The sequence below is a fragment of the Gorilla gorilla genome, chromosome 12 (assembly GCF_029281585.2).
Source record: "Gorilla gorilla gorilla isolate KB3781 chromosome 12, NHGRI_mGorGor1-v2.1_pri, whole genome shotgun sequence".
Taxonomy (NCBI): Eukaryota; Metazoa; Chordata; class Mammalia; order Primates; family Hominidae; genus Gorilla; species Gorilla gorilla.
In genome coordinates, this window is record NC_073236.2 from 30530558 (window position 1) to 30557123 (window position 26566).

Sequence of the window (26566 nt, forward strand, 5' to 3'; positions counted from 1 at the left end):
TTCTAGTGCTAAGGGATGGTTTTATTTAAAATATAAACTAATAGTTTCCAGTAGATTCCATTAAAAATATTACAGCAGGGATTTCCAGATCACACACATTTCCACCTTTTTAGAATTTTTGACTATTTTCCAAAGTCTTGAATTCAATGAGGTGCAGGTGGAAGAAAGCGTTTACAAAGTCAGTGGGTTACAGGAGAGCTGGTGTGGGCTGAGGCAGAGTGGGGAGAGAGGCTCCTTTCAAATGGAAGCCTCTGGAACCCACAGAAAGCAAGTGTAAGATGGGGCAATCTTCTGGAAAGCTACCAGAGAAAGGTTTTAGGCCCAACTCTCCCATTCACAAACACAGACAGGGGCATCTCAATGTTTTCTTAAATTCACTCTTTCTATATAGACACAAGGAAATAATTAAAAGGGGATAATTCTGGTTTCGTTATTTCATTAAATTATCAACAAACAACTTTTGAAACAAAAACTATAAATAACAAAAACGATAAAAGTGAAAGTCAGTAAAATTATTATCTGTTTAATAATCTGTATCTGTGGCTCAGACACAGATCGGGCAAACCAGCCAAGGATGAAGCCCCTGCTGTGGATGAAGTCTCCAGCTGTAGATGAAGCCCCCAGCCTATGGATGAAGTCTCCAGTTGTGGATGAAGCCCCCAGTCATGGATGAAGCCCCCAGTCATGGATGAAGCCCTCAGCCCATGGATGAAGCCCCCAGCCCGTGGATGAAGCCCCCAGTCATGGATGAAGGCCCCAGCCCATGGATGAAGGCCCCAGCCCATGGATGAAGCCCCCAGCCCATGGATGAAGCCCTCAGTCACGGATGAAGTCTCCAGTCATGGATGAAGTCCCCAGTAGTGGATGAAGTCCCCAGTAGTGGATGAAGTCCCCAGCTCATGGATGAAACCCCCGGCCATAGATGAAGCCTCCAGCCGTGAATGTCCCCTGTGTTCTCCAGGAGGTTTCTTGGGTGTGTCCCGCAGCTGCTCCATCAATGTGGCAGCCCCGTCTTGCTCATCTGGGGGCATTTTTCAAACCTGAGAAGAAATCATAAGCCCTGTGGAGACAGTCAATATATTTCTCAGGGTTATCTGAAACAAAGAAAGATCAATTATTACAAAACATGGGAGACACTGGCTGCTTGTCATCAATGCCACACATATTACTGTAGAAAGTCAACAGCAGCCTTGAAAGTGGTAGAACCACCCCTGAGAACACAATGAAATTATAATGTTTTGTTACATAAAAATAGAAAACCTCAGCGTGACATGAAGTTCAATTAAAAAAGTACAAAAGATACATGGTAAACAGGAAAAAAACATGGCCAGGCATATCACAAAGGTTTTAATATACTTAAAATATAACAAGTCTCTAAATATAGGGAAGAAGAATACCAACAATCACATGTAAGCATGTTAGAGACATGAACAAATAATATAAAGGAAAAAAACAGAAATGGCTTTTAATCTCATTGAAAAAATTTTAAAAATCACCTTAATACCACTTTAGAGACAAAATTTTAGAAGTTCCACATGTAACTATGTTAGTGTGGCTGTACACACATTGTTGCTAAGAAAGCCCCATTAGGCACCTGTGGAGAGGGATTTGGCAACATTTAGCAAAGTTGCAAAGCAGTAACACTTTGACCTACAATCCGACATCTTAAAATCTATCCTAAAGGAGACTGGCAAAAATTGAAAAGACTCGTGCACAAGACCATTGGTTGCAACATTAGAAAATGTAGAGCATACTTCTAAACTTTAATGTCAATAAAAATCATAATGCAATTAGATAATTCTTATGAATAAATAATAAAATGTGTGCAAACTGAAAATTGTGAGATGCAGCAAAGAGCATTATGTGAGAGCAATCTATAAGCTTAGTTGTTTACACTGGAAATTCAGAAAGGCTGAAAGTTAATTAAGCATACAACTCAAGTTAGAAAAAGTAACATCAGAATAAACGCAGATAATGTAATGGAAGGATAACAGATGAGAAATTGATGAAATAGAAAACAAGGACAATACTAGGGAGAAGTAACAAAGCCAACAGTTGTTTTCCAGAAAAGTCTAATACAAAAGTCATTAGTGAGATTTATCAAGAAAAAAGGGAAATAATCAAAATTCATATCAGAAATTCATAGGAAGACATAACCACAGAAGTAGCAGAGATTACAAAACAATCAGTGGATATTATGAATAAGCATATGTATTCAAATCTACATATGTATTCATTATGTATGTAAACATATGAATATGGATATCATGCCAATACATTTTAAAATGTGTACAAAATAGACAAAATCCTAGAAAGTATAATTTTCTAAAATGAACTCATGAAGAAATAAAAATCCTGAATAGTTCAGTAGCTTCTATGTAAATTTAATCAGTAGTTAAGAAGTATCGGTCTTTGTCTCTTTCTTTCCCTTTCTCTCTTTTTCTCTCTCACACACAGAGCCGTAATACTATTATTGGCTAAATCCAAAATTACAATGGAGTTGTCATTCTAATCCGATTAAAACATTTCTATAAAATTAATGAAGGGGGCTACTTTCAATTAATCTGATGAGAATATTATCTCAATACCATACAAAAAAATAAGTACAAAAAGAAAAATTGCCTGCCAATCTTATTGAAGAGCACTGGCATAAACTCCCCAGAGGAGAAGGCAATGACCACGCCTCCAATAGGAAGAATCAATACAAACAAAACAGTGTGTACCCCAAAAAAGCATATCCTGACTTGCTCAACCTTATAGCCAATATTTAAAAAAATCCGGAACACACAGGGCCATGGGAGTGGCTGTTGGAGAAATTTTCATGAAGGAAGATTACAACTAAGTTTTAAAATGCTAGTTTTGTTTGTTTTGTCTTGGAGAGGAGGTAAAAGTGGGAGTAAAAATAGGGAGTTTGGTGTAAGGTGAGAAAAGCAAAGGAAACCCGCATGGATGGGCTGGAGGGTGTGATGGGAGAACAGTGAGAAGTACGCTTGGGGAAGCAATTGGAAATAGCAGCTAAGCTTAATCACAATCTATCAAAAGGGATTTGTTGAAGAATTAATGTGTGACTAGGAACAGGGAGGTTATGGGCTTGTCGGCTCGACAGTGGGCACTCAGTTCCACTAATGAATGATGCCTGTGTGGACAGACAGAATGATGAACAGGCAGATGAATGCGTGGGCTTTATGTGAAACAGGTCCTCTTGGTTGTTGACAAGATACTGTTTTAAAGTTCCATTTTGCCATACTTCGAATAACTTTTCATTAGCTAAATTTAGCTACATGTAAAATCACTAAGGCAGACTTCCAGAGTTCCCACATGAAAATCAAATGTAAACCAGCTGTGACCTACTTCAACACCATCATCGGAAGTCAGAAGTTGAGCTCCTTTTTGATGTTTAAAGCCTGCATAATATTTGCTGTATTATTATTCAGTGTATTACTATTTCCTTTGTGATGGAAATTTGGTTTGTAACAATTTTGTATTCTATTAAAACACTGCTACATAGAAAATCCCCATGGACATATTTCTCCTAATTGTGGAAATATTTTACATAAAATACCCTAGACATGGATGAAATTACCAGGTTATTAGAATTTTAAAATAGGTACTCCCAAATTGTCCTCTTACAAATTATATGAATTCATAAGCTTCCAACTGTTATGGAGTTGCCCACTTTGAGAAATCTGTGCTAAAAGGACCCAATCAATGATCAGGATAATAGGTACACTGGGAAGACAACAAAATGATTTAGATCTTAGACAAGTCATTCTAGGTGTCTCCACTGTTTCAGTTCTTGCATTCATTCTTGGGCTTTCTCCTTTTACCAAATAAAATAGCTCCTTGACATCACATGAGTCCATGCTATGCTTAATGAGTATTGGTTAGTAAAAATGCCTATGACTAGTCATCTTCATCTATGCAAGTAAATATTAATTCATAAAACACTTCAAATGTAAGCAATTAATAATTAGTGAATGAAAAGTACATATCAATTAGAAAAAGTCACTATTAAAAAGACATTATTTGTGTGATAAAAAAGATTGCCATTTTTGTATTTTTCTACAAGGTTAAAGAAAATTAAGTCAACTTATACAAGTGAGTTTTAAAAGCCTTTACGCCAGGCGTGGTGATTCATGCCCATAATCCCAGCACTTTGGTAGGCCAAGGTGGGCGGATCACCTGAGGTCAGGAGTTCGAGACCAGCCTGACCAACATGGTGAACCCTCATTTCTACCAAAAATACAAAAAATTAGCTGGGTATGGTGGCATGAGCCTATAATCACAGCTACTTAGGAGGCAGAGGGCAGGAGACTCACTTGAACCTGGGAGGTGGAGGTTGCAGTGAGCCAAGATAGTACTGTTGCACTCCAGCCTGGGCAACAAGAGTGAAACTCCATCTCAAACATAAAAAAAATAATTAATTAAATAAAAGCCTTTAACCCAGAATGCTGAGTAAATTGGCCAAAAATGCTAACCTATGTATTTCAATACTATAGGATTCACGTTAATAGAAATAACCAGATGAAATGCTTCTGGTATGTCACCTTCCCAACCCACATGAGCCAGTGTTTTTTTCTGTGAATAACAAAAACAGCAGAATTTACTTGCCTATCCATAAGAGGTTACCACTTCTGTGTATTGCCCCGAAACAGGTGGTGGCTGGGTGAGAAGGGGGACGGCCCTAAGGCAGGAGATGGGGGCTCCGGTATCATGGGTGAGCTTCCTAAACCTCTGCAACTTTCGACCCCTAAATGGGATGAGCCACGTTTAGCACAATGCCCAGAACAAAGTAAGGATTTGACACATCACACTTCTCTCCACATTGTTCTGTCATCAGCCACCGCGTCCTGCACCTCCCAGCCTACTGGGCTCCGGCTGTTTCCATCACATGAAGAATGATCCAGAGCCTGGCCTCCAGCCACCTTCCTGGCCTTGCTGCTTCTCACTCTGCCACTGACTCTTAACAGAACAGCCTGGCTGTCCTCAGACATACCACACCCTTCATTGTGGGAGTCATGCAGCCCTCCCTGCTCCTTCCCCAGGGAGCCATGGGGCTTTCCTCCTCAGGAAGACTCTGCAAGCACCTGGATGAAGGGCCCCCCTGTCTCTCATCCTCCCTTAATTTTTGTCTCAGCTCTCCTTCCTTCCACTCAGTGCAGCACACACTGATTGATCCTCCGTCTTCCCCAAAAGACAGGAACAGCACAAGCAGTAGAGAGTAGATTCCAATGATAGAAAAAATAGTCAGTGATTTCTCATTTCCATTGATCATCAATGAAGAAAATGTATCCTGAAGGTCATGTACCTCCTATGGGACTGCTGCATCCTCAGCCTCCTGAATTTCAGCCCAGCACCTTCCTCCCCAGCATCGCAACAGGTAGGCCTTACCAGCATCCCTGTCTTACTGCCTTTGTGCAGAGCCAGCACCAGGACCAGGGGAGGCCTTGGGATTGTCCCTTCCCAAAAATTTGAGAAATAATCCTTTACGTCACCAACAAAGCACAGCCTTATGCATTGGTGGTCAGTCCCTCCCAATACCTCTGTCACTGTAAAGCTGGCAGCACCCCTCCAAGGTTGGCCTTCCCAGACACTGGACTTCTAGGTGACAGTGTGTGTCCTTACCTTGAGGCCAGGGCGCCCAGTCTATCCTGTCCAGTGAGCGAGCTGTGGAGAAGGGGGGATTCCAGGTTAAGGGGAGACTAGCAAGGCTCCTGCTTTTATGCTGCCCTATTGGGAAGGCTGTTAAAGAAACACAAGGTGTGAAGCAGTGAAGATAGAACATGTTTTCATTACTTAAGCCAATACATTCCACAGATGGAATAATAAGAAATGCTACAACCAAGCTAACTGAATCCAACAGCATATCAAAAAGATAATCCACCATGATCAAGTGGGTTTCATACCAGGGATACAGGGATGGTTTAACATGTGCAAGTCAATAAATGTGATATATCAAGTAAATAAAATTAAAAACAAAAACCCATATGATAATCTGAATAGATTCAGAAAAAAACATTTGAGAAAATACAGCATTTCTTTATGATTAAAATCCTTCAGCAAAATCGGCATAGAAGAGACATACCTTAAGGTAATAAAAGCCATCTGTGACAAACCCACAGCCAACATTATCCTGAACGGGGGAAAGTTCAAAGCATTCCCCCTGAGGACTGGAACAAGACAAAGATGCCCACATTCACCACTTCTACTCAACATAGTGCTATTCGCTACAGCATTGGCTGTAAAAGCAAGACTGGAAACAGAACAAATGGATACCCATAATGAGTGCTTAAGTAATTTTGGGACTAGTCATAGGGTGCAGTACTTTATAGCTCTGAAACAATACAATGCATTTACATTTGAAATGTGGAATGATAACTAAGGTGCATTGCCCAGTGATATATGCAGAGGGGCAGAGGACTTTGTGTAAACACGATCATGCATCAGCATGCATTCCAGGCGCATGTTTCTATTTGCACATAGATTGTAGAAATGATATGCAAGCAAAAATGTTGACTTGGTGTTTGGAAGTTCAGAGTGGAAGGGAAACTTCCTTGCTAACCTTTTATGATATTTAGAGTTATTTCTAACCGTGAATATGTAATACATTTAGAAATCTTAGCTAACAAGAAAAGCCTCTGGTCCTGGCCTCCTGCTGGCACATATCATGTGGACATGGCCCTGTCGTGCTAATGTGTGCAAACTGAGAAAAATCCAAGAATGGGAGTCTACTTTTTTCATCATACAAATAATTGTTAATAGAAATAGTATGATAATTATTACTCATTGATATACCATGCATATTCTATTAGATAATAAATTTCTGACATTTGAACTATACTTACACATGGAAATTGAAATATATGGATGAAATATTGTGGCTTATAGAGGCAAACAATTGTTTTATTGTCATTTTACAAACTGATCATCATTCCTCAAGGCATGGGTCCATGTGATATTAAGTAGCTTGTTATGTTTGGGAAGGGCAGTGATGACCACAAGCATGACTTCAACTACTAAAGTACAATGGAGATTTCAACAATGTTTTGTTTAATATTTAAATATTTCATTGTGCTCCAAGGCTTTTTCTCACCCTAACAGCTCTCATCCACATCATGTGGGTCCCATTAATACAGATACCTCCAAATGCACCACTCTTCCATTATATCCAGTCAATTGCTGGTTACCTTGGGCCTACAATGGGGGGCAGGGGCTGCTGGCCACCTTCTCATCTACAGTAAGAGTCAATGAGCAGTTAAGTGGATACTGAAAACCATTTATCCTGCTGGAGTGAGAAATAAATGGTTTCTTTCTTTTTTTTTTTTTTAGATGGAGTCTCGCTCTGTTGCCCAGGCTGGAGTGTAGTGGCACGATCTCGGCTCACTGCAAGCTCTGCCTCCTGGGTTCATGCCATTCTCCTGCCTCAGCCTCTCGAGTAGCTCAGACTACAGGCGCCTGCCACCACGCCTGGCTAATTTTTTTTTTTTTTTTTTTGTATTTTCAGTGGAGACGGGGTTTCACTGTGTTAGCCAGGATGGTCTCAATCTCCTGACCTTGTGATCTGCCCGTCTCAGCCTCCCAAAGTGCTGGGATTACAGGTCTCCGCACCTGGCCATAAATGGTTTCTTTCAATAGGGTAATAAAATGCATCTTTTCCAAACTATTTATATGACTCAAGGCCCATCTCAATTTCAGATGTGATTAGCCTCAATTCCTGATTCTCACCAAGGTGTGTAATGTCATCCATGGCCCAGTGCAGAGGAACACAGGTGTTGCCGTCAAACTGCCAGGGTCCCATCCAGCCTCCTCACTCACTCCGGGAGCTCCCTTTAAGCTAGGAGTCAACAGTGAGGATGGAAACATGAGTGCTTTTGAAAGTCCTAAAAGTTCAGAGGCAGACTGTCAATTTCTCCTCCACCCCTGGGCACACACCAGGAGAACTCTGTCTCCAGGTTGAAGGAATTGCCTGTGAGAGAGCTGTGTCCCTCAGATTCTGTTCACCACAGGTGACATTCGATGTGACCCCAAACCTCTTCTGCACAATCCCAAGGAGTGCTGACTAATCCAACCCAAAGGCTGTGATGTTTGGCAGAGGCAGAAAAGAAAAGGCCAGGTGTTCTGGGAAAGACCACCTTCAAATAACACAGCACCCTCATAGCCCAGAGAGACAGTTCTTACTATTATGCCAATAAACCTGGAAAAGACCAAATACAATTTGACACATATTTCCTTTTTTGTTTTGATTTCATGCCCCCTCCCTCAACGTCCCAAGGAGCATGGATACCCCAAAGGCCCCTGGGAACTCTCTCCCATTGGATCTTACATGGAAAGTAGTTACCTACCTGCAAAATCCTCATCATCAGATATGCTCTCCACAATCAAATCTGTAGAAACATAAACATCAAGATAAGTCATTAGAGAGAGGCCCATCCACTCCTCCCACCCCAGCTGAAGCCCGGGTGCTTCACACAGGATCCCCTGATGTTTCCTCTGCTTCACAGACATCCCTATAGCCTCTCTGGACATTGTTTTATTCTTGCAAAATCATTTGTCTCACCAGACCCCAAATCCTCCTTCCCAAAAGGAGCCCAGAATCAGGTTTCTGTACCCTAGAGACAATGTTTTTCCCTCAGGAAGTGAGTTATTTCAGGGTACGTACCATTCTCCAGTGTCAATGGCTCCTGCAATTATAGAAAAGAAAACATTAGGAGGGTGAAATGTTGCCATGCAAGTCACACAGATCTGATATTCTCTCAACAACTTGAGAAAATTAGAAGGGGTATAGTGATTGAGTCAAAGATCGAAGTCCCCCAAAACTAGCACGGAGGACACCTGTGGAAAAGACAACACCTTTTCCCACAGAATTTATCTTTAAAGTGCATTTAGATTGGCAGTTTCATAACTCTTAATCCACAGGGGAAAACTGCTGTGGAGGGAAACACCTCTACATTGCAGTGGATCGTGGATGCTGCCATCTACCACGCCCCAGTGTGCCCGGCATGGGTTGATGAGAGGTTGCCAGTCAATAGCACCACACCAAGGGAATTGCAGATGTCATAAATAACCCACATTGGCAGATGTTCATGTCTACATCTGATTGGAAAGAAGCCAGGAAAGCAACATTTCTGTTCAAGACAAAGGAAAGTGTCTTACCTTGGTAGCATCTTCTTTTTTACAGATGTATCATACAGCATCCTCATTAGTGATGTCGTATACAGTGTCCTCATAAGAGATGTCTTCTATAGTGTCCTCATTAGAGATGTCATGTACAGCAGCCTCATTACAGATGTCTACAGCGTCATTAGAGATGTCACGTACAGCAGCCTCAGAGATGTTTACAGCATCCTTAGAGATGTCACATACAGCAGCCTCATTAGAGATGTCATGTACAGGAGCCTCATTAGAGAAATCTACAGTGTCCTCATCAGAGATGTCTACAGCATCCTCATTACAGATGTCGTATACAGTGTCTTCTTTAGAGATGTCTTGTACAGCACCCCAACAAAGAGCTAGGAGAACACAGAGTAAAGGTCAGTGCCCTGGTGGTGAATCACCCAGGGAGCTTGCTTGGTGTGGGTGCATGGAGGTGGCTGATCACAGCATGGGCTGAGCTGATGCTAGGCCATCCTCCCTCCCAGGTGGACCTGCACTAGTGAAGCTAAGGGACATGACTCAGAACACTTTCTGTGGTGGGAATCAGTTTCCAGGTTCAGATATGCATTATCCAGTGAAGTGGGGAAATATAAAAAAATAGAAATTGACAAATTCATGAAAAGCCTTCCATGAGTGCAAGTGTGATTTTTTTTGTTAACCACTTTACATTCAGTATGCATTCATACATACAAAATATTTTTACAAGACATCAGAAATTTTAATTTTTGTCAGTTATGTTAAATCTAATTTAGCTGTCAACATAAAGATTCTATCTCATTTACTTTGCAGTCTCCAGAAAATCTAGCACATAGTGAGTAGACCAAAATATTTATTAAATGGAAACACAGAACAGGGGTGGGGGGCTGGTAGGCAGAGCAGGTTGCACCTGATTACCTGGATGATAATAAACTGTACAAAACCTTGATCAGATTAATATTGAAACTGCCTTTTGCTCGGGCTCTTTTCCCTTGCAGAAGAAGGATGACCAAGAAGATGAACAGGGAAGAAATGAGAAACAGAGGCCTTTGCTTACTAGCTAAGGGTCACCTTGTGTAATACGCAATAGTCTACAAGTGGCCTTGAACTCTGCCGTGATTCAGTGAGAGTTCCCTCATGTCTTCAACCCAGGTTGAAGTCCAGCAAAATTGTAACTGTCCTCTTTGCAACTTGCAAGACCACACTGCTGCTGCATTTGCCTGTTGTATGAGATTTACACTTGTTTTAAAGCAACATTTTGTTTCAGTTGGGCTGGTGGCCATACACTGCACTAGCCAGTCAATAGTGAGATGGCTCCTCATGGAGGAGGCTTAGCTTGAGGCTCAGGGTCTTTAACCCACATGCACAAGACAGTTGCCATGAGGGGATGGAAGCCAGGCTAATAACCAAGTGCCGCACAGAGTTCCTATCTGTCCCTCCTCACTATTTTCAGCTGGCAGGATTTGAGCATTTTAGGGCTTGGGAAGGTAATATTACTAAATCTACTAAAATACATCACCCATCCTTATAGGCTTTGTCCAGTTGCTGAGCAAATTAACTTCACAACTGAAGTGGGCCACACTGGCCTTCGTGGTCCCCCACTCCTCTTAGAATTTGTGAGCGTGGGGCCTACTGGAGGGTGGAAGGTGGGAGGAGGGGGAGGATCAGGGAAAATAGCTGATATTAGGCTTAATATATGGGTGATGAAATCTGTACAACAAACTCTTCATGACACACATTTACATATGAAGCAAACCTGCACATCCTGCACATGTACCCCTGAACTTAAAATAAAAGTTAAAAAAAAAAGGATCTGTGAGCTGACCCAAACACCTCGGGATCTTTGTGCTTTTCACACACTGATGACCATGCCGGTCCGTGGGGAGATGAGCCTATAACTACCCTGGGTTGTGTGACCACGGAGGCCACTTTATGATGATGGGCAGTGTCTGGGGCCTTTTGGGCTCGGTGCTTTAGGGCTTATACATGAATGCTGGACTCCCTGTGTGGTGGTGAACACCCCCATGACTAAGTGCATGTCAGCGTCAGCACTGGCCCACACTCCTGGGTTTGTGTTTTCACTTTTTCATTCAGGAACTCTGGAGCTGGGGCCACTCCCTTGGCCCTTCAGGTTCTCCACCTGAGCAGTGGGGATAAGAAGCCAGACCCAGGAATGGCTCTGTTGAGGGTGGAGGAGTCACTGTACAGACAGAGTAGAGTGAGGGTGGATTTTATTGTTAGAAGTGGACACTGGCGATTGGGCTGTATAAATGGGAAATCTCTCCTGAGAAAACACACAGCCTCACCTGTACAGAAACACACACATTCACACCACACGATGCAGCCTCACACAAGACACCACCAATCCTCAAGCACCCAACTCAGCACCACCCAAAAGGGAGCACAGCTGCTTCCTCAAAAATTGGCCTTAACTTTTCCCTGGGGAATTCAGGTTTTTAAAAAAACACTTCCCCTATGCTTATTCCTATCACGATCCCAGGATCAGGGTGGCTCTTCACATTGAAACCTGCAAAGATGCCACACTTTTCTTGGCATCCAGATTGTTTTCTTGGCAAGTAATTCCAGAATACTTACCAGAGCCAAACCTCAGAGGGGCCACCTGCACCACCTGCAATACAGAAACAAGACTTTATGAGGGGTACGTCGTGTTGTGGATTGTTTGCACAAGGCTCTGTTTCTCTCAATGAATATTGAAAACTTGATCAGAAAGTGTAGTCAACTTCAAGGCTCCCCAAACAAGGGTAGGATACACACTGTAAAAGACATCAACTTCTGGATGGTGTATCTCTCAGGTCCACATAGGTTGGCAAGTGCAAAATACTGAATCCAAGGAGAAGATATTGCTTCCAAGGACAAGGACCCAAGGATACGGTCTACAACCTGAAGCCGTCACAGCTAAATGCCATTTTAGATTACATATCAGTTGCTAAGAGTCACTTATTCCATCCCCTCAGAAAACTGCATTTAATACCTGTCATGGACATTGTCATTTTTTCACATGTAAAGTCAGCTGAAAAAGAAAGATGCCAAGAAAGGAACATTTCTATTTCAGGGAAAGCAAGGCAACCTTACCCTCACGTCAACCAGCCTCTCTCCATCTCCTCTGTCCTTGTGAGCTGGAGGCTCCTCAGAGGCTAGGAGGACACAGAGCAATGGTTAGTCATAGATGCTTTTGTTCATGAGTTATTCAGGGAGCTCTGCTTAATGTGGACAACAGGACAGTGTGTGTGGATGTGTTTCATTAAAAGCACAGCTTGAGCTGCTGCTAGAAAATCTTCCCTCATGGAAAGACAGGCAAGAACGAGGAGCCGAGGAGCAAGAAATGGAGTCCCTGGCATTTTGCTGATGGCAACTTAAGGCAACAGCAATGAGTCAGTCTACAAATGACACTGAAGCACACGCTATAATTTGATGACAGTCCCACCGCTGACACTGTGAGGTTTGAAACCCAGCTAAATGATTTTCTAAACCCTATAAAACAATATTAGCTTGTAGGATTGATGTCCCAAGACCATTTTTACCTCTGTGGATCCACAGTGGCTGTCACTGCAGTTATTATGTGTTTTAGCATTTTGCACTTGAACAAAAGCAAAGTTTAACAGACAAATTGGATTCAATTCTAGGCAAAACAGTTTATTGTATTTATTCACTAATCCTTTGTTATGACTGCTGATGAGAGAATTAGAAATACCAAAATTATATCCTTTAAAATTAATTAAAGCATAATTACAATCACACAATATTTTTTCATCCAGACCTCCTTTTCTTTGTCATGCATGCATATTAACTGAGGATGGAGAATATCTATGCTTGTTCAGGCCAGCCAACATAGGACAGTTTACTTCAAGAGAGGAGACATGGGTTGAATGCTGGTATGGTTTAACTCTGCAGCACAAACAGTTGCAACAAGTGTGGTGAACTAATCACCAAACAGCCCTTTGCTGCTTTATCATTGTGCCTTATGTGTAGCTTGCAGGATTTGATTACGCCTATGTTTTGTGGTGATAATACTTTCAACTATTCCTAAAATACTGCTTCAGTCTTATCTGTTTGGGGTCAACTGTTGAGGATTTCATACAAATTAATGAAGTTTGTGAATCTAAAGTTCTACACAAAGGGGGAAATATTTGCAAATCATTTATTATGTAAGAAACTAAAATTTAGAATATATGTTAAACCTCCCAAAAATCTACAACAACAAACTAACTAAATAAAAATCGGATGACTCTTTAAAAATGGGCAAAAGACTCGAACATACATTTCCCGAAAGAAGATACAGCCACAGATAGTAGCACAGGAAAAACTGCTCAGGATCATTAGTCATTATGGAAATGCAAATGAAAAACACAAGCAGACACCAATATACACCTACTAGGATGATTTAAAGGAAAATAAGTGTGAACAAGGATGTAAAGAAATTGTAACCCCAATACATTGCTGGTAGAAATGGATAAAGTTGCAGCCACTGTGAAAACCAGTCTGCAGTGGCTCAGAAGGTTCAATATAGAACTCCCGTTAGACCCAGGAATTCTACTCTTAAAGAATAGAGAACGGAAATCAAACAGATGTTTGTATACTAATGTTTGTAGCATCACTTTTCACAGGAGCCAAAAGGTGGAAATAATCCAACCATCAATGAACAAATGATTGTAATGAAAGCAAGGTGGTCTGCATGCAGTGCTACATCATCCATCTGTAAAAAAGGAGCACAATTTTGACAGATGATACATGGGTGGACATTGAAAACATTATGCTTAGTGAAATACGACAGGACACAAAAGGAATATATTGTCCAATTGTACTTATATGAAGTGCCTAGAATAATCAAATTCATACAAGAGAATACAGGATAGGAATCACCATGGGCTAGAAATAGGGGGAAGGTGCTATGTTGCCTACTGTGGACAAGGTTTTGTAAGAAATCATCAAAATTGTGGGTGTAGATAGTGGTGTTGGGTATGCAACCCTGTGAATATTTTGAATGCCACTGAGTGCACACTTTGGTTAAAAGGTTCAAATGATTATTTTATTATACATATTTTCCCACAATAGAAAACACACACAGCCAAGCCCAGATGCCAGTCTTGCTAGCAGCCTTCCTTTACCTTCAAGATTAGGCCATCATGCTGTACCTCCAACACATCCACACACACCAAGGCACCTCACTCACGCAAGGTGTGTGTCCTCCAACAAAGTTTCACACTCTAAACCCAGATCACTTTTGAAACCCAAGTTCTGTTGATCCCCTACTTCAGGTGCTCCATAGATGCTCCTTTGTCTACAAAACACTGCCTCAGACAATTAAATAGTCCAAAGTGACCAGCAGAATTTTTATGTTAATTCTGACATTGTGTGGTTAGTACAAGTGTTTTTCCCCTTCAGATTTATGTCTTTGTTACTGATAAATATAACTCATAATGCTTTTGTCAGCTATGTTGCCAAGCATATTTATATAAAAATATACTCAGATTGTTTTCAGAATTTGACAAAGATGATAGCAACAATGATAATCTCATTTGTTTTATACTAATCTTTACGTGTTACTTTCATCATTTCTTACATGTTGGGGCCTACCATACATTGTACAGTAAAATTAGTGCTATGCATCATGGTAGGAATATAAATTGGCAAAGCTAATTTAGAAAACAGTTCTCTTGTTTCTTAAAAAAATTAGGCTGGACGCAGTGGCTCATGCCTATAATCCCAGCACTTTGGGAGGCAGAGGTGGGTGGATCACCTGAGGCTAGGAGTTTGAGACTAGCCTGACCAACACAGCAAAACCCTGTCTCTACTGAAAACACAAAAATTATCCAGGTGTGGTGGTGTGTGCCGGTTGTCCCAGCTACTCGGGAGGTTGAGGCACGAGAACTGCTTAAACCTGGGAGGCGGAGGTTCCAGTGAGCCAAGATTGTGCCACTGCACTCCAGCCTGGGTCTCAAAAAAAAAATAATAATAATGACCAAAATGTCATTACGCATTACATGACTGTGTATGATGCTCAAAGCTACATTACTCATCATAGAAAAAAACAAAAATAATTAAATGTCCATTAACTGATAAATGAACACTATCTGTATCAGTAAACACAGCAGACTATGAAGGAAAACACATGACCAGCACGTGCTAACATGCCAACTAACTTCAAACATAGTATGCTAAATGAAGGAAGTCAGATTCCAAATACATATATATATGTCCATTTCTATTAAACAAGCGGGAAATTTATGGAGATGGACTATCATAGCAGTATTGCTTAGGGCTGGAGATGGGAGTGGGGATTCACTGCCAGTGTGCAAGAGAGAACTTGGGTGAGGGAAACATATTTAAATTAGATCATGGTGTTGGGTGCACACAGTATCAATTTAATAAAGCATCAAATTGTAGACCTTTTCAGTGGGCAAACTTTATGGTGGGTTCACATCCAATATAGGTGTTAAAAATAAATTAATGTTACGGAAATTCTTGTCAGGTTTTTAACAAGCCAAGAGTTATGCTGTTACAGCAGCATTAATTCAAATGGTTGTCACAGGTCACTTAAAGTTAATCAGATAGTTGTCCTACAAATATAGGGTGAATGTTATTCACGAATTTCCTGAATCTACTGCAATAATCACATTTTTTTCCATTAAACTCTTGAGGTAGCTAATTTTATTTATTGCATTTTCAATGTTAATCTACTATTTCATATTTTGAGATTAACTCACATTAGTCAGAATTTAAAATATTTTAAAATATCACAGAATTTAATTTACCTTATCTGGTTTTGGTTTCAAGACTATACTAGCCATTTCATTTAATTGTACATGTAGGGTATTCTAATTTATGGGAAACTATTACATCTTCCTTGATTTTTTTTTTTTTTAGAAATTACTTCTAGGGATCTATATGGTAGAGTCCATGGAGAATTGTTTTAATTCTTCATTCATGTCTTCAGTGGGTATAGGATTGGTCATATTGGTCATAGTTTTCTGCTCGGATTTCAATAAGAAACTTGTGGAAGAACCTGAAGGGTGGGATCTTTGAGGGAGACTAAGACAGAGCAAGACAAGCTAAGAAGGAGGGCAGTGCCACAGCAGAACTATTATTGATGCCCCCTCACCTAGATTGCAGAAGAGACATCCAGCTGTAGACACTGAGGTGCAGGAAAACAATGGAGCACCGTCAGAGAAAGCCGTGCCCAGGAACAAGGAGGCACTGATGGTGGCAAGGGGCAAAGACAGCTGCCACAAGGCTGTTCACATGAGGGTCTCAGGCTGCATAGACACCCACACCAGCTGAGGGGTCCTGGTTTTCATAAAGTGTGTGGCTCAGCCAGGCCACCAACAAGCAGTTCACAAACAGTAGTAATACAACACTTTCCAAAGACCTTATTTGAGTAACACGGTGATCCTCACAAATTTCCAATTAGGATGGTCGCACAGTTCCTCCTGCTTTAGGACTCAGAGCCTGCCCGTGGTCACAGTGGGTAGGTGCAGACTCTGAAGATGCACTTTGGTCAGAGACCCCGCTGAACTCTGTCTAATGAGGACCTCTGTCCTGTCTGCTGACCACCGGTCAGAGGTGCAGGCTGCACTGGGGAGTAAGAATGCCACCTTCTCAATGTTGGGAAAACTCCCTGCCAGAACTGAGAATGGCCCTTTCTAAGCAGAAGGCAAGCTCAGACTAAAGAAGGAGGCCGACCACATCAGGTTGGCAGATTGCCAAAGATTCACTCAGGGAGAGCCCACATCCTGGGCCATCTTGGGTGGTGGCAAGATGAGGTAGACAACTGCTTTTGCAACACATACCTGACAACAAAAAATCAACAACTGTAAAAGAGCCACAAAATCCCCAAATATTTGCAAATTAGCAATGCATTTTTAAATAACTCATGGGTTAAAGAAGAAGTCTCAATAGAAAATTAAAAATACTTTTAACTACATTAAAAGAAAATGTGACTTGGCAAGATTTCTGGATGTAGCAAAAGCAGTCCTTAGAGGGAAATCTATAGCATTGGATGCAATATACTAAAAATCACAAGACCTAAAATCAGTAATATCATGTATCAATTAGGGAACTGTAGAAAATAGAGGAATGCAATGGAAAGAAAATAAAAGTAATAAACAACATCACAGAAATCAATAAAATTAAAACACTGAAATCATCAGAAAATCAATAAGACCAAAAGCTGGTTCTTTGATATGCTCATTACAATGAATGAATTGATATGCAGGCTAACCAAGAAAAAGAAGATAACACAAATGACCAATTTCAGAAATAAAAGAGGAGCCATCTCTACTGAACTGTTAGGCATTAAAAGGAATATTATGAACAGTTCTATGACCGCAGTTTGATAACCTCAGTGAAATGTATCAATTCCTTGAAAGGCAATCTTCCCAAGGTCACGCTAGAATCCTAATTTGAATAAACTTATGTCTATTAAATAAGTTGAATTCACATTAAGAGCATTCCGAAAAAGAAAGCACCAGGCCCAGATGGTTTCTCTCATGAAATCTACCGAATTCTTCAACAGGTGAATAAAAAGATAAAAATTCGTTTAATGCAATATTATTTGGTGATTTAATGTGCCATTTTTTGCCATTAAGGCGTAAAAAAGACATGAAAGCAGCTAAAGCGTACATCAATTTAGTGCAATAAATTCATCTGAAAAAACTACATAATACATGATTCCAACTATATGACATTCTGGAAAAGGCAAAGTTGAAGCAATAGTAAAAATATTAATAGTTGCTGAGGTTTCTGGAGAAAGAGGACAGAGATTAATGAGAAGAGAGGATTTTTAGGGAAGTGAACATTTTCTTTATGAGACCATAAGGGTGAACATAATGTTTTAAATATTTCAAAATTCATATATATGTATAACAGAAAGAATGAACATTATGCAAATGTAGACTTCAGATAATAATGTATCAATATTTTCTCATTATTCTAGCAAATGTACCACAGTAATGTAAGATGTTACTAATAGGTGAAATTAGGAAGTGAGGGTGAGGAGACAGAATAATATGGGAACTTCGTGTATTATATACTCAATTTTTATTTATTTATTTATTTATTTATTTATTTATTTATTTATTTATTTATTTTGAGATGGAGTTTCACTCTTGTCACCCAGGCTGGAGTGCAATGGCATGATCTTGGCTCACTGCAACCTCTGCCTCCTGGGTTCAAGCGATTCTCCTGCCTCAGCCTCCTGAGTACCTGAGATTACAGGCGCCTGCCACCACACCCGCCTAATTTTTTTGTATTTTTAGTAGAGATGGGGTTTCACCATGTTGGCAAGGCTGGTCTCCAACTCCTGACCTCAGATGATCCGCCTGCCTTGGCCTCCTAAAGTGCTGGGATTATAAGCGTGAGCCACCACGCCTGGCCATATGCTCAGTTTTTATGTCCATTTAAAACTCTCTAAAGAAATATATTAATTGAAAAATAATAATACAGCACCACTCTTTCAGGGAGATCTATGCTTATGTTTAACAACCAGGTAAGTTCTAGACATTAGCTTGAAACATTGTCTATCATTAAACATGAACCAAAATTGACTTTTAAGTAGATATTTACTTTTGTGGTTGTAGCAATATTTACTGACCAGGCAAATTAGAATCCTGACACATTAAAAAATATGGCTTAGTCTCTTCATAGTTTCCTCTTACATATGGGACACTGAATACTCCCCGCAATTGCAATTCTTGAAGCAACTTAATTAATGAACTTCCACAGTACCTTCTTGTGGGTACATCTTCTTCTTTACCAGGGAGCCATGAGGTCTCCGACACTGGTTGGTGTGCACAGCATATCTTCTTGTATTCTCTATCAGAGAAGATGCTGGTTAATGCATTTACAATAGATAGGGCTGTTGACATCTTGCTGACAGAAGACCAGAGGGAAAATAGTGATAATCTGTTCTAAGTTTAAACTTATGATGCTTTTCTTTACAGGCTTCCAAGCAGAGCCCACTGAATCAAAGTTGGGTTTCAGGAAGATCACGGAGTTCAGTGAGCACTCAACACCTCTATCAGACAGACTGTGTGGGCAGTGCCTTCCTGGAGAGGAGAACACAGCAGGATGACTGTGAGTGCAGGGCTGGTGCAGAGTGGGGGCCCGGATTCAAATTCCACTAAGCCATGTGGACCTAGCAAGCTCATGTCCTTCCTCTGCCCTCAGTTCTCTGCACTGTCATAATGTAATTTTAGCAATACTTTTTAAGCCCTATTTAGGCCCTACTTCTTAGTATCACAGTACAGGGCTAAAAAATCACTAAATACAGGAAAACCTTAGAGAGGACTGGTACTTCAGTAATGTTCTCTAAGTGTTTACTACATGCCAGGAGGAATAAGCTGGACACTTAGCAGTGGCGGAATATGGAGGGGGAACTTGGATGGCTCCGGGGCAGTGGAGCATGCTTTCCTGTTCAGCTTTTCCGTGGGCATGATGCCTTATGGTTTATGGAGAACATCAGCCCTGCAGGGGGTGCAGAGGAGGGGCTGTGGCTGAGATTTTACACTTGAGGGTGCTGACATTCAGAGATGATAAGTGACGAGCAGAACCTCAACCCCACTGAGTGAAGGACCTGAGATGGGAAATGTATTTGGTTCCCTAGAGAGAGAGATTCCTGAAAAACTGCCACCTCTTCATCACGCCCTGTGCCAGAGACCCAAGAGACCCTTCACTGTCTTTCTCCAGTCCTCCTAGCCCAAGGTGTGTGGCTGGACAAAGGTGATGCTCTGGAGGAAATGCCTGAGATAAGGAAAGGTCCTTAATGATAAAGAATTCTCCTTCCTCTTTCAGATCCTTGACTTCCCCAGTACGACAGCTTAAAGGCTGTCATCTCTGTGGCCTGCCTCCCCTTTCCCTTCACCCTGCCAGCTGCCTCTCAGTGACTGTCTCCTCCAGTGACTACACTGAGGGACCAGGGACTGCTTGCCTCCCGAGGCTGCTCAGACCTTCTGACACTGCAAAATGATTGTCAAAAGATGGGTCTGCAAAGAGTAACTTTGCTTCCACTGATCAAACCTGAATATGCAAGCTACTGTGAATTAACTGGAAAAGTGGCAGTGTGGGCTGGTGCTTTGGTGATTTAATGAATTAAGTCTGCAACCCCCACTGCCTCCTTGACTATTGATCAGAGCTGCCTGCAATAAGGTCTGGCTAAGAATGGGCAGTGGCTGCACCAGCTCTGGGTAAAATTTGACCTAAAACGACCAGTCTCATTCACTAACCTCAACATAGTCTCATGGGTTCAATGGACCTGTCCAATCCTTTGCTCTGTTCTCTCCATCACCTTCCTGTGTAATTTTCCTCCACCACGCACATAATAGAAACATGGCACAGGGGAGCTAATCACCTCTTTTATCCCCCACTTCAGGCTCACACATAAGTTTATAGTAAAAGCCTTTTCAAATGACTGCTTTAACTGCTGCTACAGCATGTGTCATCAGTTGAATGGAATCTGTCATGTGACTTTAAGCAACCCTTTGTTGAGAGACAAGATTCAATACTAGGGACAGTATTCTAGTGTACTACATCATTGATTTTATGTTATGAAGATCATCATTTATTGAAAATGTATAAATAACGAAGCCCAGCCTTACTCTTCAATGCTGTGTGTGTAAATCCACTGAGTGTGCTGACCCCCATGCTTGTACCCACCTGCTAACACAGAAAGGGTCCACTCAGAAGGGAGGCACAGCTCCAGCACTGAGGCTGTCCACACCAGCTTCACAAGAGAGTTGCCACAAGGATGACGGGTACCCGGATAACAACCAAATGGTAATTTGAGTACTTAATGGTCATGATCCCTAAAGTGTGTAGCTCATAGGGCTTGTGGTGATAACTCCATCAAGACTCTAAAGCATCTCCCCAATTCTTATTGGACTTGATCCATGTCTTGAGGAGACCCAGCTATGACACGCAGGCACCACATTGTCCTACTTAGTGCCTCCCTTAGTGTTTCAGAACCTGTGATTTGATCAGAAACATGGGCTTTCTATGTTGGTTTCACACTAAGGACTATGTGACACCTGCAGGAAGATGTCTACATAGCTACCTGGATTATGAGATCATGAGGCTCACTTATGTGAGGGATGGCATTTGGGATCTCTGCAGGCATGGGTAATTCCAGGCATAGAGGGTGCTGGAACTCCCTTGCATGGTGAATAGTGATCCCTTCACTGGCTGATAAATAGAGGTTGTAGTTCAGGCCTTCAATATTAGCACCGTGTGAGTAAACATTTTGACTCTTCACTATGCAGCAAGTGAACCAGGGCACATTTATTTATGTGGCTTAGTTTCTCAATCTGGCATGTGGGCTCAATAAACAAGCTCACAACATATGGGCATGATGATGATGAGGTGTGAACTAATGTAAGTAAAGTATGTGGTCTGACTTGTTAAATTAAGAAAAATGGCACTGAGAGTTGTGCTTGGTAAACACAACATTTTTTTCCTAGGGGAAACACACATAGACACACATTCACAAGCAAATCATGCAGACTTGCACACAGACCACCTCACCCCACCCCCGCCCTAATACACACATACCCACACACAACCTAATGTGAACATGTTCCCAGAAACTATACATAGATAAAAAGAGTATGTCACCTGGAAAACCAGTTTCTTTTACTATACCCCACATCCTCATTCCCACCAGATGTCTTGGATCATGGAGGCTCTCCAGACAAAAGCCAGCAGTTAAGCTCCAGATTTCCTGTAGAATCCTTTTCTAACAACCAGTGAGTGATTCCAGAATATGTACCATTGAATGTGCTCCCTGAAGTCACCTGTAATTAGAGAAGGAAAACACTCTGAGAATCAGGCTATGCTATGGATGGCTCACACAGGTCTTTTGTTCACTTGGAAACTCTGGGTAACCAAGATTGGAAATAAGGTTCAAGTCAAAAGCCCCAACTCTAGAGTAGAGTTCCCTTAGGAAAGCACAGGAGCTTTTCTTGAAGAATTTTTCTGTCTAGGTAATTTTTGAGTAGCAATTGCAGAATTCTTATCTAAAGTGGAAAGCTTGTTCCTGAAGAAAACATCCCTTAACACGCAGTGTACTATCTGACGCTGCCAATTTTGCATGTCCTCTGGAATCAGGTTTCAGTTGGTAAAATACACCTCCTCCATCCCCAAGGAAATATTATCTAACATCTATAATGTAGTGGATAATTTTCCCATAGCTGATATCAACTGAAAAATAAAGGATCCAAGAAAACAACATTTACATCTTAGGCAAAGACAGGCTACTTTACCTTGGTAGTAGAGTAGGGCTCCCTTTTCACATGCTTTTTGGAAGGCTTCTTCGAGTCACCTAGGGGATGTGGAGGGACACAGTATGGCTGTCAGTTCATTGGCAGTGCTACTCATGAATGACTCAGGGACTGGAACTTAGGAGTGTTCCTGGTTAACAAGCATGGAATGAGCTTCTCCTGGACCATCTTCTTCACGGACCAAGGAAGGCAAAGAAACAGCAGCAAGGAAATGAGAGTAGAGCCCTTGGCTTTCCAGGCAATGGCAAATGAAAGCAAAATGAAATAATCAAACTCCAAATGAACAAATGCTAAAATACATGCTAGGATTCAACCACAGCATCCTGTCACTTCTTCAGACCCTTTAAAAGCCCAGCAGGACTGCCACTACCTTCTTGATATCTACCAAGTCCCTTTCAACCTCCACAGACCCACATACACTGCTACTGCATTTATCATGGAGGGTATAGGGTTCTGCCTTGTTTATGTGTGAATTTTTTAAAAACTAGATTTAATATCATGCACCAGCATTAATTGTATTTATTTCTTTTCTTGGTTATGAAAATAATCAGTCAGGCATAGTGGCTCACACCTGTAATCCCAGCAGTTTGGAAGGTGGAGGGGGGGGGCGGATCATTTGAGGTCAGGAGTTCGAGACCAGCCTTACCAACATGGTAAAACCCCATCTCAACTAAAAAAAAAAAAAAACCCAGCTACTCAGGAGGCTGAGGCAGGAGAATCCCTTGAACCTGGAGGCAGAGATTGCAGTGAGCTGAGATTGCACCACTGCACTCCAGCCTGGGTGACAGAGACTTCATCTCAAAAAAATAAAAAATAAAAAATCAGGCCAGTTGTGGTGGCTCACGCCTGTAATCCCAGCACTTTGGGAGGCCGAGGCGGGTGGATCATGAGGTCAGAAGATTGAGACCATCCTGGCTAACAGAGTGAAACCCCGTCTCTACTAAAAACACAAAAACTTTGCCAGGCATGGTGGCATGTGCCTGTAGTCCCATCTACTCGGGAGGCTGAGGCAGGAGAATCGCTTGAACACAGGAAGCAGAGGTTGCAGTGAGCTGAGATCATGCCACTGCACTCCAGCCTGGGCAACAGCGCAAGACTCTGTCTCAAAAAAAAACAAAAAACAAAAAACAAAAAACAAAAAAAAACAAAAAAAAAAAACCTCCCCTAAAAATAATCATTAAAGATTAGAAAATACTGAAATACTTATATTTTAAAATAACCACCATAACCATACATTTTCCGTTCAGTCTTCCTTTGCCCTGTGTTTGCAGTCATCATGTGAGGGGCTGCCTATGTTCAGCCCAGGCAACCCACACCGAGAGAGGGCAGAGCAGGGAGATGGCCTCTGGTGAGCACTGAGGCTCTTCAAACCAGCTGCCAAGGGAGTTGCAAGCAGGGTGACACATGAGGCTCATTATTTAGTGGTATTTTGTGTTCTTACTTGTCTTGTCCCCAGGTTGTGTAGCTCACAGACTTTTTTTTTTTTTTTAACATTTCTATAGGGGTCATTTGAAGTTCATAACACCATCAAACATCAGTACAGGGTCTTCCCATTATTTACCGGCTTTGGGATATGTGCTGAGGAGTGGCCGCGCACTGAAGGAATGTGACCGGTTGTCCCAAGTGTTGTCCTACAACCCAAAATCCGCAAACAGTTCAAAAGCATTTGGGCTTTTATGTGCCTTTCACATAAAGACTATGACACAGCTAAGCTATTCATGTACTAATACCTGCCCTGAGCTGTGTGACCACAGACACCACCCTATAATGTGGCCAGTGTGTAGGAACTCTACAGGCTCAGATCATTCCAGACATACATGCAGATGTTGGAACTCCCTTGCACAGTGACTCATGATCCCAAGGCTGAGTGCTGAGGGCAGGTCAGTAGTTCAGAGCCTCAGCATTGGGGCTGTATGCTTGGGTTCCCATCTTGGCTCTTTTGCTGAGGGGCTCATAAGCTTGGGCACATTCATCTCTATCTTTTTCTGCCCAGTGAAAGGTGATAGTAAATCAATCATGCCATTTGTCTGTGGTGATGGCCGAATGATTTGATGTAGGTAAAGTGTACAGTATAAGTGCTCATGAGGCTAATCAGGGAAATGTCTTGCTTTAGATTTCACAGCTTAATAAGGCTCAGAGGCTTATTCATGCCCAGGATTCTGAACTCCCAAGTCATTGTTCTATGACATACACCTGCTTGGCCTAAAACCGACCACTTTATCATAATACAGACCCAGTTTTGAAAGAAGCAGATAAAGTTGTCAAAAGTACTGTGTCTACCTCAGCGCACACTCAGTGCACTCCACACAAAGGGCATCACCATCTGCCACAATGGCCCAGTGGCCTGGCTGGCACAGACAGTGGCAGAGCAAAGGGCAAGAGATCCCTAATCCCATCACCATGGTCGATAGGGCATCATAGACATTCCAGGGTGAAGGCACAATCCACATTGTGAGGTCCAACTGCTGCCATGTAGACAGGTGTGTTTTTACATGTACAGGAAGATCATTGAAGATAAGTGTTTTATATCCATGGTTAACAGATGAGATGACCATGAAATGAACACCAGTGTACTGGGTGGAGCAGCTTATCTATTCAGTCTTCTGCACTAAAACCTGTGAAACAATATCATCTTGCCTTATTTACTAACAAATACAAGTGCCTCTAAACTTAGACAGTTTCCAAGTCATGGAACTGATGAGCACTTAGCTCCTGCAGAGAGCTCTGGATGATGGGTCAGGAGAACAAAGTCACACAATACATCAAAACAGCATTAACAAGTAAACATGATTTCAAAGCTCTCTACAGGCAAATTTACACAATTATCCTTTTAATTTTTATCTTCATATATATATGTACATAATCTACTTGCTTCTGAGTATAAATAAAACTGTATGTTCTTAGTTAATAGTCTCTACCAATTCATTCTATTTATCTTTCTGAGTTGAAATACTGCATCTCGTTGGATAACAAAAAAAAAATTGGACTAAGATTACACTGGAAAGGTGAGTAGGTTGGGTGATTGACTGTGATTGACAATTCCATGATTTTGGATAACTCCCAAAGCATAAAAATAAATGTGTGTTTTATTTCACACGTAGACAATACACATTCTTATTATGTTAAAAAATTAATATGTGAATGGAAATGAATTACTGCAAATTTATTAAAGTAAATATACATTTCACAAAAAAAGATGAGAGGAAGGGAAAAACATGTTAAAAACAAAGACAGGTACATTTTATTGTGGGAAAAGCCTCCAACCCATCCATACTACTGTGGCTTTGTTCCAAAGTTTTGGAAAGTAATGATTTCATAGGTCCTTAATTAGGTTAAAAACTGCATTAAGATAGACTTTGCCATATTCTCCCCTAGGGAATAATTAATCTGTGGGGTGGGGGATGGAACGTTGAAGGATGCAGGATGTAAAAGGAAATTATATATATGTATTATACATATATTATATAATTATATATATAATATATAGATTATGTAATATATAATATATATTACATAATCTATATATTATATATATACAATTATATAATATATATTATATAATATATATTATATAATTGTATATATATAATTATATTTTATATATATATATATATAAAATTTGGGAATTTGGGAATAAACTGAATCCCAATTCACACTGGGACTACACCAGCTGCCACCATGCCTGGCTAATTTTTTGTATTTTTAGTAGAGACAGGGTTTCAGTGTATTGGCCAGGATTGTCTTGATCTCCTCAACTTGTGATCCTCTTGCCATGGCCTCCCAAAGAGCTGGGATTACAGGCCTGAGCCAAGATACATATTTTTTAAATGAAGAAAAATTTCAAAGTTACTCTGCTTGGTACAATAATCAAATATATAAATTGAGGAATAAAACATAACCATGAAACATATTTATAACTGCAGATGGAAAATACAGAGGATAATTTTTTAAATAATATATTTTGAAAGAATTAACTAGTAATTTGAAAAGATCACATTTGACAGGCCAGTATGAACATACCTTGAATGCAGCAACACAGGTTCCCCATAAGAAAAATCAAAATCGGGGTAAATGAAACCACAAAGGTTCAATCTGCTCTGACCTTTGAAAAACTCAGCACAGACAGTGGCACTTAGGACCAAGGGCAG

The 26566-nt window shown here is 41.0% G+C and overlaps 1 pseudogene; it reads right to left on the minus strand.

Moving 5' to 3' along the window:
• On the minus strand, positions 1 to 26566 carry LOC115933191 (uncharacterized; annotated as a pseudogene).